Raw genomic sequence first — 12,035 nt, 5'->3', positions numbered from 1 at the left:
GAGTCTATATAAATAAGGTAGCCTCTTTAGAATAATACGATTTGAAAATGAATCTCAAGGTTTTATTAGCTGTGGTCTTTAGGACTTTGGTATATGGTTTCATAGAAAATAGCTTTTAAAAATATCTATGTATTTATTTAAATATCTAGCACTCATGGGTAAGATGATAGCTTAACACCCAGTGTAATAGTTAAATTTTCTTCCTACAAACTATGATTTCCTTTTAAAAGTAACTTTTCATCTTTATTTGGATCAAGACAGCAAGTTTCCCTATTCCTTCCAACTTTCAAGAAGGAAAAAAATATATTTCTAAAAATAATGAATTATTAACAACACTAGAAAACAATATGGAGGATCAAAACTTTTGAGAAACACCTGAAAAGTAAAAAGTAGACAGGTTCAGATCTCTGGACAAAAAATAGGAAATGATAACCCAAAACAAGCCCCAAAGAAAAGATTGCTGTGGCTCTAGGGTTAGTTTTAAGAAAGCTTCAAGCTCAGAGTCAAAAGACCCAAGGAATGAAAGGGGGTCACTTGGTAAACTTTAGGGTGGCTAAGAGGGCAGTGGCAGCTGGAACACTGCCCTCTCCCCTGCTTGCTGTTGCTGAACAGAGTGTGTCTTCTGGCTGTGGGACCCTGTTTTGTTTTTTTGGTGGTAGGCAGAGTGGGAGCGAGCTGATCAGTGATATCTTCCCACGGGCTAAAATAGGAACTATCCCTCTATTATCAGCAAGACAAAACAGTACCCCAGTTAGCTTTACTGTTTTACTACTAATTTTACTGCTTAACACCCCTCCAGGAAATGAGGCCCACACCCAGAAGATAAATCGTGGCACACCCATTTCAGCATTAGACCTTGCTGTCCTCCCTAATTACCAGAAGCAGGCTATCAGAAATAGAAGAGCCAGACTGTCAGATTGAAGGATATGAAGAGGTGGCATTTACTCCTGTTTCTAATGATCTATATGAGGTTACTCTCGCCAGACTAACATGCCTGGCCTCCTTTATAACGATTGTCCACACACTTTTCCCTTGACTTAGCCTATTCATTTCACGTCTACCCAAGGATTAGCAATTCTTATTTGTTTCTTATTAATAGTATCCTTATGAATCTTGTGAAATAGAACAAAGGGTTATTGATATTAGCGTAATCTGAAGTTGGTACAAGGCTAAAGATGTTAAGAATGTTAAGAACTCATCTGGGTGAAGTATTGCAGCAGTCAAGAAGTGCTTGGGGCACAGATCTTCACCAAAGCTTTATCTGACCAAGAGGTCTTTGCTCTTTCCTAGGATAATGGGCAGCCACCAAAATCAATTAGTCATTCACATGAACATTTGACCTTATGCCCTATGGGAGACCTACTGCAATCTTGTTATCAATCCTCACTGGAATGTGTCTACTGACCAGAAGACAAATTTTATTTAAGACAAACAACAAAAGGTAACAGAATCAAGATTTTCAGTCTGACTAATCCCAATTCCTGGCCATGCAGTTTGGCAAATTCCTTTTTCTGATTAAAGAGCTCCTTCGAAGATAACCACAAAAATGATAAATGTACATACTCCCCCATCTCCATTATATCAAATGTTTGTCCAGTGTAATTCTCTAGATGCTTTCCCCTATCTTGTTTCAATTCTTTATCAAACGATCTTTAAAAAGAAAATGTAGTCTGAGGAGAGTAAGGAGTTGCGGGGGGCGGACTGTGAACCTTAAGAATTAGCAGTATGATGTAGGAAAATAAAATGTAGTATGGCTAGGGGTGCCTGGCTGGCTCAGTCAGAAGTGGCTGCCTTCCGCTTAGGTCAGATGTGGGGGTCCTGGGTCCTGAGATCAAGCCCCACCTCAGGCTTCTCTGCTCAGCGGGGAGTCTGCTCCTCCCTCTCCCTCTGACCCTCCCCCTGCTTGTGTGCTCTCTCTCTCTCTCAGATGAATAGAAAATCTTAAAAAAAAAAAAAAAAGGAGTATGGCTAGATTTTGCATGTTAGAGATAAGCAATGTCCTGTGATGGATGATAATTATCTGGTAAATTTAAATTAGAACCTAATGAAAATTTGGTAAGTTTAATAAAAAAACACTGTTAAATGGCTTTTTATTTATCGGCTCTCCATATTCCATGTGTGCTTTTTAACAGCACTTCAGTTTCCTTTAATTTTTTTTCTTCTACACTGCATCGGCCTTTATTAAATGCACACTGTCCAGAAGGTTGCTGTGCTCTGATGATCTCTCCAGAGAGAGCTGGGGTGACTTCAGAGAGTGCACTTATTCAGCCTTAAGGGACAGGTCTGTGCTCTCCGCTAGAGTTGTACCCGAGGCGATAACTGTCTTTCCTCCTGTAGTCATGGCCACTGCCGTAGGGAGCCATATTCTGAAGTCTGACGGATGCAAACGACTTTCACACGAGGGTACATGTATGGCAGCTAAGGCTACCGTAACGAAGTACCACAGAATGGGTGGCTTGAACAACACGAATTTGCTTTCTCTCAATTGTAAAGACTAGAAATCCAAAACCAAGGTGTTGCGGTCATAGGTGTCAGGAACTTGGGGAGGACACAATTTAGCCTGTAATAGTAGTCTTTTCCTCGTTGGTAGAGGGTGTTTACACAGTGAAATGTGCTCCATGTTTCAATTAAGAGTCCAGAAGATCATTTATTGCAGGGTAGAAGTTTTAGAAGAGCTGGGAAGCATGCACAAACTTCAGGATTAACTCTAAAGCTGACTTGACAGTCCCAAATTCCCACTTCTTCATCTTTCAGGTTGGTATTATAAGGTTAGGAGAAGAGAACTATGTTAGCAGAAGTAAAGACTAGTTACTTCTCTCCGTGTCCCAAATTCTACCTTCACTTTCCTAGACTCTCTGTCTCAGGAGACGAAGCCCTCTCCATGTTGGTTCCCTCAACTTCCCTTCCTCTGCACTCTAAGTTTCTTTGGATCTTCATCCAGCCTATCTCCCTTCTGCCTTTGCAGTGCCAACTCTTCTTCATGTATCCTTGCTTCCACCATCAATCATAACCTCTAAAGTATTTTCTGTCAGTGATTCTTTCCTATCTCCACCGTCTCTCCCTCACCTGGGAGAGACCACAAGTCTTTCCTTCTCCACTGGGTATTTCTCTGGGACTTACCAAAACAAACTCGAGTTCCAGCATTTTTAAAGTAAAACGGAATACAAGTCCCCAAACTGTGTGCTATCCCTCCTGTTCACTGCCAGAGCTCCCAGGCTAACTGTATACTACAAGTCATATGTCTGTCATCCTCCTTAGTCCTGGTTCAGAGACTGGCACTGTTGACAACATTTTCCTGAAGCACTTCCCTCCCTTGGTTTGTTCTGGCCCTGTGTGTTCTCACTCCCCGCCCTACGGCTCAGTTTTTCATCCAGCCGTCTTGCACTGTGGCCTTTCGATATGAGAACTCATCTGCTCCCATGGCTCCAGTATAAACCTTTGCATAAATATTTACCAAATCAATATAATTTGCTTTGACCTAAACTCCCGACCCACACTGCCAGCTGTTGCCTAGGCAGCTCCATCTGATGTTCAACTGGCAACTCCAACACCATGTGAGCAACGCCAAACTATTCATTTCCCCAATACCCACCCCTTTTAACAAATAAATTGCAATTTTTAAAAAAGCAAGAGAGAAATGTAGCAAACCTATAGATTAAAGAGACTTAAGACACACAACAACCTTGTGTATCTTATGTTGAATGATGTAAACAAATTGGAAAAAATTATGGTACTATCAAGGAGATTGGAATACTGACTACTTGATAATATTATGGAATTATAGCTCAATTTGCTTAGGTGTGAAGATGGTATTGAAACTATGTTTTAAAACAGTTTATCTTTTTAAGATACATACTAAAATATTTATGGATGAAATTATGTGATGTACGAGCTTTTAAAACCTCTCTCAGGAAAGGGAGTAGGGTTACATAGATGAAATGAGACTAACCATGAGTTGAAGCTGGTCATGGTCATGCAGGGGATCATGCACATAATTATCTTTACTTTGGTATTTGTTTCTCATAATAAAGGGGCTTTAAAAATCAATAAAAGGTTTAAACGTGAAATTAAAAAACTACACCTTCTTCTCAGTCCCCTAATTTTGCTGGTAGATCTTTTCTCCCTTGTCTTTGTCATTTTGCTATCCTTCACCTTCTCCTCCACCCCAGACATATAGGAACTGTATTCAGCCCACTCTGCTTTCCCTTCAAAGCATGCTCGTTTTCTTTCTTCTCTGTTTTTCCTAATTACCACCCAGGTTCAGAGGGCCTCATTTTTTCTTTTCTATAATAATCTGTAATAACTTTTTGTCTCCTGGATCCTGGTTTTCCTAAGAGCAGAGTTTATTCTAAGATAATATTCTAACTCCAACTGTTTTCCCAGACTATTACCTACAGACTTACTTTGAGAAAACAGAACAATCTATGGTGGACTTGCTACCTAGAATGAAGCATGAAAGGACTTCTGACCTTGGAATTGGTGGCAGTGAGAGTGAGAAGGTAGTTTGGAACTTGATTTTCCATTTGCCTTCCAAACTTGGGTTATACTTCTCTAATAACTGTTCAATAGGCAGAGACAGCTGAGTGTACTGGTTAAGAACCAAACAGCCTTCCAACTCCAGGGCCTCCATTCCCTACATAAATAATTGTGCTTACTCCACAGGATCATTATAAGGATTAAATGAGATAATATGTATAAACTGCTTAAAATAGTGCCTGGTGTATAGTCAGTAAAATATAACTCCTTTGATGAGTTAGCAAATCCTTCTGTTAATAGGAACTGTTACATCTCACTGGTTTTTAGAATATTCACATTTTAAAAATAACTCCTGGGTTGTGAGGTTTCCCCCCTAGGTCTCCAAAGATAGGTGAATGCCCAAGAGATACATAAGAAAATCTTACAGGAAACAGAAGAAAATCAGGACTTCTCTTTGTATTTTTATCCTAAAAATAATAAATTAGGCTTTATTCAATATTCAGAAAGACAGTGGAGCCCTTATTCCTTCCGCATGTGAGTCTGTCCATTTGACAGGAGAATGTCTTAAAGGAAGGGTAAGCAATGGAGGGTAATGGGGTGTAACTGTGATGTTCATCCTCATTAGCTTTCAGTGTGATACAATGTATTAGAGCTACATGTACCGGGAAAGGGAGTTTATAGATTATATTCCATAATTTTAATGAAATAAATAAACAGCTTAAAAAGATGTCTGCAAAGAAAACAGGAAATGAACACTGACCAAATAATGTAAATATAGGCAAACAATAAGAAAATGGCAGATCTGATACTTCTATGCCTAGTATAAGACCTTGTTAGCCATACTGCAAGGTACAAATGAAGATGAAATTAGATTTGACAAGAGAAAGAAGAAAAGAAAGAAAGAAAGAAAGAAAGAAAGAAAGAAAGAGAGAGAGAGAAAGAAAGAAAGAAAGAAAGAAAGAAAGAAAGAAAGAAAAGAAGGAAGGAAGGAAGGAAGGAAGGAAGGAAGGAAGAAAGAAAGAAAGAAAGAAAGAAAGAGAAAGAAAGATAGAAAGAAAGAAAGAAAGAAAGAAAGAAAGAAAGAAAGAAAGAAAAAAAAGAAAGAAAGAAGGAAGGAAGGAAGGAAGGAAGGAAGGAAGGAAGGAAGGAAGGAAGGAAAGAGAAGAAAGAAAAGAAAAGAAAAGAAAAGAAAAGAAAAGAAAAGAAAACCAAGAATACTACTTGAAATATTAGTATACATCTAAAATCGTTCAAGTCTCTAAATTCTACAACATACCGAGTTCCTGTTTTGTCAGTCAATAAAGAAAAGATGCATCAGAGAAGATATAGTCTTAACAGTAAATCACTTCCTAGCCTGAAAAAAATGTTTTGCAGGAAAACTGTGTTAGTGGAACTGCTACTTTAACTGGAATAATTTTTTAAAAGTGATTCTAGGTCAATATTACAAGCAAAGTACTGCAGCAAAGTAGTAAAGTCACTAATGAACATAGCACTAAAGCCTATAGCAATGTAATTACTTATGTAAAAACAAGACATTGAAATTACTAATATTTTGTCATGAGATGAGCAGCTGATAGTGATTTTTAAAATTTTAATTAGAGTTTCACTGATTATCTCACACTTAAGAAAGCTGCCAGACCTATGTATGGCAGACATTTCTCTTTTACAGAGACAAATTTGCTGACCACCGCTGTGATGACAGGAGGCTGTTAAGCAGCTAGTCATCAAATACTTTCAAACACATAAACACCTAATCTCCCTGTTCTTCAAAGGTTGAAAAAAAAAAAAAACAGAGAACACCTGATTTTTTGGAAGGAAGCGCTTTAAAAATATTGTGTTATACAAACAGGACTTTGAAGATATTTCCCACGCTATGCATTCTTTGGGGCAAAACAATTTAATTTATCATTGACAAATTTTTATATCTGAACACTTTAAAAAATTAGAAACAGAACTTTATAATTTGTTTTAAAATCTGTCAACTAAAGAATTTCATTGGCTTTTGAACCCCTTTTAAAAATGTATAAAAATGCAAAACTATCTAATTTAGTTTACAAAGGCAAGTGATGGGCATAATAGAAGATGAAAATTTACTACAAATGTCAACAAAAGCCTTTGGCTCCTCTTGAATAGAATTGGAAGTGATTTAGTAAGTACATCCAATGATGTGCTTCTTCCATTTAGATCTAGAGCTCTTTGTTAGGTGTTTTTCCAGCTAAAGCACTATTAAAACCAACTATCAAATAAACTGAAATAGATCCAAGGCTTTAAAAATAAGGAAGCATTTCAATCACAATACTCTCACTATAAATATTAGTATAATTGCAATCACTTACAATGTAATGATATAATAATACTTCAATAAGAGCAGTAAGATATTTTGTATCATGAATATATTTAAGGAATCTCTTAAAATAGTCTATCTGAAATTACTTCATCATTTAAAAATTTATATTGTAGTAAATTATTTATGATGTGCATAATGTATTAGTAAAGCACATGCGTGTGTATATATGCATCTGTGTGTGTGTGTGTGTGTGTGTGTGTGTGTGTGTGTGACCCAATTAATTAAAAGCAAATTCCACTTCTGGCAAGACACTGTGAGAAGCTCCACAGAACCACTCCCTAGTGAAATAGGTTAAAATTATCATTATTTTTTTAAAGATTTATTTATTTGAGAGAGCGAGCACAAGTGGGAGGGGCAGAGGCAGAATCTCCAGTAGACTCCATGCTGAGTGCGGAACCAGAGGCGGGGCTCCATCTCAGGACCCTGAGATCACAATCTGAGACAAAACCAAGAGTAGGTCGTTCAACGGACCGCACCACCCAGGTGCCCCAGTGAAAATTATTTTAAAACAAAATTTAAGCCATGGGAATGGTCTTAAGGGCATTACAGCAAATAAATATTTATTCAAGATCCACTACAATGCTGAAACAACAGAGTTTAGGACATTTGAACTAATACCTGCTTCTTTCCTATTCCTTCACAGTTCAATGAGACAGAAACCACTCTTCAGACTGGTACATGGTTCCCTCTCCACCACATCCTGGCTAGAGGGCCATCATCCCAAGAGAAGAAGGATGTCAACATTCCTCATCCTGCCCCCGGGTACCTATTACTGAAGCAAAGTTCTGGATGAGTACAACAAAGAGGTGGGGTTCCCTTCCTCCACCTATTGCCCACTGGTGGGAAGGCTCTATCTTAGGTGTGGTGTGCTAGGAATACTAGGGCCCAGATCACCGGTGCCATGACTCATTTGTAGTTTGTAAATCAGGGGTTCTAAGCCAGGAGAGGCAAGCTGAGAAGACCTGAAGCTATTGCCATCCCCTCCACTAGCAATCAGCTCCTACAGTGAAGGTACCACTCTGAGAGAAAAGCATTCCCACCCCTAGCTCAAGCTCTTGACTCAGAGATTTTGCTCAGAATGGGAATCTGGATGTAGAACAGCTCCAAATCTCTTCCTAAAGTAACTGACTTCATTTGTAACAGATCATAGGGAAGTTAAAGCCTAAGCATCCTTCCAAAACAGTGAAGGTTGTGGGGAAAGGCAACTGGGAAGAGGTTGATAAATTTATTGGAGATAGAAGCTAAACTATATATCACCTAGTTTGTCAGAGAAAACAGACAGCTGGGATGAGACATCTGGGAGAAGTCCTACCAGGCTCAGTAAAAATCTCAGCACTGACTTCCGCCATATCCCTTCAAAGAAGCCTGAATTTGATTGGATCAGATGATGATGCAGTTTATGCCCCAGGGCATGTTGAAAACTTAGAACAACCAGCCAACAGTACTGGCAATTAAGCAATGGGTGTAGTCAGGAAGAAGACAATCTAAGAGATCCCTGCCAAAACCTGGGTTAATTATGGCCTATTTAAGGCTACATGCACCTCCCACTCCTCCACCCCATCTCACACCCCCAATGGAGCAACATCAGAGACTTCGTACTGAGGGAGGAAATGGACTTCACTAAAAAAATAAAAAAATAAATCCAGCCAGCCACTAAACAAATAAGCAAATAACAGTAACAGGTCCTAGTGTTGGTGAGGGGGACTAGTACCCAGAGTTGTTACAATATATTTTCTGAAATGTCTAGTTTCTAACAAAAAAAAAATGATCATTATCTTAAAAAAGCATGTGACAAAAACGGCCTGTGAGACCAACCAGATGTTGAAATTAACAAAAACTTCAAAGTAGTCATTATAAATATGTTCCAAAACTAAAGGAAATCATGATTAACAAAATGAAGGAAGGCGGTGAACACTGAATAATGTATAGAACTGTCAAATCACTATGTTGTACACCTGAAACAAATAGAACACTGTATGTCAGCTATACTTCAATAATAAAAATTCAAAAGAAAAAAAAAGAAGTAAAGGAAGGTATGATAACAATGTTGCATCAAAAAGAGAACATCAATAGAAAGATTAAAAATTATTTAAAAAAAAAACACCAAATGGATATACTGCAGTTGAGAAGTACAGTAACTGAAAAAATTTACTATACATAAAAAAAGAAACCTACAAATCAATACTTCTCAAAAACACAGACAAAATTCCTCAACAAAATACTAGCAAAATTGCAGCTAAAAAGATATAAGAAGAATTATACATTATTACCAAGTGAGATTTATCCCAGGTATGCAAGGCTGATGTAGTAATTGAAAACCAATTAATGTAATCCATCACCTCGACTTCATAGAAATTATCTACAAAAAACCCACAGCTAACATCATACTTGATGGTGAGAAACTGGAAGCTTTCCCACTAAAATCAGGTTCAAGGCAAGACCTGGTTGAAAGGCACACCTTTTCAACATCATACTGGAAGTCCTTGCTAATGCAATAAGGCAAGAAAAAAAAATTTTAAAAACAATACAGATTTGGAAAGAAGACATGAAAATCCTTTTTTTAATAGATGACATAATTATCAATGCAGAAAATCCTAAAGAAATGACCAAAAAACTCCTGGAACCAATAAGCGATTATAGCAAGATTGCAGGATATAAGATGAATATACAGAAGTCAATTGCTTTCCTATATACCAAAACTAAAGAAGTAGAATGTGAAATTAAAAGCACATTATGATTTACATTAGCACCCCCCCAAAATCAAATACTTAGCTATAAATCTAACAAAATATATGTAAGATCTATATGATGAAAACTTTGATTCTAATGAATGAAAGCAAAGAACTATATCACTGGTGAGATAGTCCATGTTCATGGACAGGAATAGTCAATATTGTCAAATTGTCAGTTCTTCTGAACTTGATCTATACATTCAGTGCAATTCCAATTAAAATCCTAGCAAGTTTCTTTTAACGAATATCAACAAAGTGATTCTAAAGCTCATACAGAAAGGCAAAAGATCTAGAAAAGCCAACAAAATATTGAGGAAGAGCAAAGCTGAAAGACTGATGTTATCTGACTTCAAGACTTACTACAAAGCTACAGTAATCAAGATAGTGTGGTATTGACAAAAGAATAGACAGATCAATGGAATAAAATACAGAGCCTATAAAGAGACCTACCTCCCATAAATGTACTCAACTGTTCTTTGGCAAAGGAGCAAAGGCAATACAATGAAGCCAAGACAGTATTCTCAATAAATGATGCTGGAACAAGTGACAACCACAGGCCCAAAAGTGAATTGGACACAGACCTTACATCCTTCACAAAAAATAACTCAAAATGGATTATAGACCCAAATGTAAAATACAAAATTATAAAATTACAGAAGGTAACATAGAAGAAAACTTAGATGACTTTGAAATATGGTGATGCCTTTTAGATACAGTAACAAGGACATGATCCATGAAAGAAATCATCGATAAGCTGGACTTCATTTATATAGTCATAATTTATATATTTATGTAATATATTTATAAAATGGATTAGTACCCATTTTAACCAATTTAAAGTGGTTTATGGACAAAGGATCTGAACATAGGTTTCTCTAAAGAAAATGTATAAATGTCCAATAGGTACATGAAAAGATGTTCAATATCATTAGTCATATGATAAACACATACAAAACCACATAAGATACCACGTCACACCCACTGCAATGGTTAGAATTAAAAAGTCAGATAATCTCAAATGCTGGTGAGAATGTGGAGAAGCTGAACTCTCATACACTGCTAATGGGTATCTAAGATGGTGCAGCCAGTTTGGAAAACATTTCTGTAGTTCCTTAAATGATTATACGTAAAGTTACCATTTAACCTAGCAATTCTACTACAAAGTATATACCCAAAAGAAATGACAACATATGTCCACACAAAACCTTCTATACAAATGTTTACGGCAACACTATTCACAAAAATGGAAAGGTGGAAACAACATATAATGGACTATTTTTCAACCATGAAAGGAACAAACTACTGATACATGCTAAAACACGGATGAATCTTGAAGACATGTGAGGTGAAAGAAGTTAGTCACAAAAGACAACATATTGTATGATTCCATTTATTAGAAATGCCCAGAAAAGGCAAATGTATACCAACAAAATGGATATTAGTGATTCCATCAGGCTGGGAGAAATGGGAAAATGGGATAACTAAAGGATATGGGGTTTGTGAGGTGATAAACGTGTTTTAAAATTGACTGTGATAGGGATTGCAAATATCTGTGAATATACTAAAAACTACTGAATTATACATTTTAAGTGGATAAATTACATGGTGTAGGAATCATATCTCAATAAAACTGTTTTTAACAAAACAGTGGAAATTACATTCCATAAATTTTGTTGCTGATGACACACAATCAAAAAAGATGGAGGCCATTTATTAGACGATTTTATGGATGGGAATATTAAAAATATATTCTAATTCTTGAGAGTAGTATCATTCTTCACAAATTATAAAGTAGCCTCACTTACAATTGTAATTGTTCATGAGCCAGTGTGTTTCTGGTAAAGAAGGGTGAAACTCCACAGATAAATTGAAACCAATTCTGGTCTCATTATATACAAGGAAAAACAGATATAGTCCAAACACTCTAAAGCCTCATCTCTTTCCCTCTAATTCCCTTCACCAAATTCCAGTGTCTTGGCCAGGCATTTACAGGTCAGTAAGACAGGTTTGCCTATTACCAATTTTAAGTTTGTTGTTATCAATCAATGGCTGGGTTTTTTCTTTCCTTTGTCCTTTCTTTAAATTACATGCACAGTTTGTGGACAAGACTATCCTAGAGTAGAGGTTGGCAACCCTTTTCCACAGAGCCAGATAGTAAATATTTTAAGCTTTGTGGATATCAGGTCTCTGTTTCAACCACTTAACTCGCTGTTATAGCGCAAAAGCAGCAACAGACGATTTGTTAATGAATTAACATGACTGTGTTCCAATAAACTTTAGTGTGAACACAGACATTTGAATTTCATATTATTTGCAAGTGATAAATGTTGGGATAATATTATTCTTCTTTTGATTACTTTCAACCATTTAAAAATATAAAAGCATTCTTAGCTCATGGGCCTTACAAAAACAGGTGGCTGGCCTAATTTGACCCATGAGTCACAATTTGTTGATCCCTGTCTTGACTATGACTGAATAGA

Source organism: Ailuropoda melanoleuca, chromosome 1, assembly GCF_002007445.2.
Source record: "Ailuropoda melanoleuca isolate Jingjing chromosome 1, ASM200744v2, whole genome shotgun sequence".
In the NCBI taxonomy this organism is placed as follows: domain Eukaryota; kingdom Metazoa; phylum Chordata; class Mammalia; order Carnivora; family Ursidae; genus Ailuropoda; species Ailuropoda melanoleuca.
This window is presented reverse-complemented; position numbering follows the sequence as displayed.